Here is a 2,021-nt window from a genome sequence, read left to right as displayed (position 1 = left end):
TAAATTGAAAATGATTAACTGAAGGATATTTCAGTAGTTCACAATTATGTGGAAATTAAACTCCAAACACACACACAAAATTAGAGACATTTTGAAGCTGAAAACAAAAACATGACGTACCAAAAATGATAAAGAAGTTAGAATAAAATTTACAGCTGTAAATATCTATACTTTGAAAAGATCTGAAATCAAAAAGCTAAACTTCCAAATAAAAAACAAGAAAAAGATAGAAAAATTAAATCCCCAAAGAGCAGGAAAAAAAAATTAATAATACAGAGTGGAAAATGATAAAGAAATAATGGTGCTATAGTTTCTGCCCACTGGTACTAGAGATTTGGTGACAGAAGGGTGGCAAGTGGAAATGACCTCTGCCCAACAGGGCCCTGCAACACTTGCATTCAGCCACACCTCAGGTTCTATGCTGGACCCCATTTTGTCTTACTCACTTTTACCCCTCCTTGGGGCCTGGGTTTCCTCCCCTGACTAGGGCTCTGTGGACCTACATAAGAAGGAGGAGCCACAAACAACAGAAAAAAGGAGACACTGAGAGGCCAGTGAGTCATGACAAGGGACCAGTTCATTGCCTATCCTATGGGAAGTTTTTGGAGTATGGGTGGTTGCGGAGATAGGCTTACCAGGGGAACATTGGTGCACAGCATAGACAGCTGATCTGCTCTCCAATCAGCACAGGATCACTCAGTGTAGACTGATCAGGAATACAGAATTGCTGGGGTTGCAGTTTGCTGAAAACATTCAGGCCCAGACCAGTTTCCACACAACCCAGGTGTGCCAGACCTCACAAGACCAGGAAGTACATACAAGATCAACAATTAAAACATGAGCTGCACAGAAAGCCTTCCCCAGGGAATCAGCAGCAAAGCAGCAATTTAGCTAAGTCATAGGGATCAAGTGTTGGTCCCCACAGGAAGTTCCATTTTAGAAGTAAGCAAAAGACAGCAAATTAATTCCAGTGCAGAGTTTAAGTGGGGGGAACAGCAAATTATTCAACACAGAAGTGAAGAAAAAACAAAATACCCACAGATCAGAGACAAAGTTTGACCTTAACTAGTAAAGGTCTAACACCACCAAACACCTATAAAACCTAGAAGGACCAGAAGCCCCTGGGCTCCTAAGCCAGGGAGATGGGAGGGCCAAGGCCAAGCACCTCAGCCATGCCCACCCAACCTCCACAACCAACCTAATGATGACCACTGAACCTCCACAGGAAGCACCCTGGGCCCCCTGAGCTGGGGTAGTTGGGGGCCAAGGGCTTGAGGCACACCCCCTAACATCTGCATCCACCCCAGTGACAGCCCAGACACTGCCACAAGCCCCCTGGCCTCCCCTGAGGGGATGTGGGAGGCCATGGGCTTCAATCATGCTCCATCTCATTCCCCCTTTTCACAAACTATTTCCCCTCCCTCTACTCCCCAATTGCTCCACAACATCTTAGAATGAGGCATGGAGCCAGGGGAAGCTGAACACAGCCATAACTAAGGAAACAGCCACCACTGCCTGGGCCCTGCCAGGGTCCAGAGGCATGGATCTGGGGAAAACTGAATCCAGCCAGAACTAGGAAAGCCACCACCACCACCCTGGGCCAGACCAGGGTACAAAGGCATGGAGACAGGGGAAGCTGAACCCAGCTGCAATCAGGTACAGAGCATACCAAAAACACTATTTTCATGCAGGTAGCCCACCATAGCCACCACCATTGCCAAGGCTGCTGCAAAAGTAGGCTCTATAGCAGCAGCCACAGCTACTGTGCAGATTGCACACCAGACTCTCAACTGCACTGACACAAGAGGCATCAGTGGAAACAAAAACAAAAACAAAAAACAAAAAAACACACTCTCTCAACAAAGCACTCTCCAGAGTAAAAGAAGCATCCGATTTATGATAATAGGGGAGGACTTGATCACATCTGTCTCAGTACTGGACACATCATCTTGGCAACAAACCAACAGAGGATCAGTTAATCTATCAGATGGAGAGAACACATCTATGGCGATTAGAAGGGG

This window comes from Galeopterus variegatus, unplaced genomic scaffold, assembly GCF_000696425.1.
Source record: "Galeopterus variegatus unplaced genomic scaffold, G_variegatus-3.0.2 Scaffold8593, whole genome shotgun sequence".
NCBI classification, from domain to species: Eukaryota; Metazoa; Chordata; class Mammalia; order Dermoptera; family Cynocephalidae; genus Galeopterus; species Galeopterus variegatus.
Note: the sequence above shows the minus strand (reverse complement) of the source record.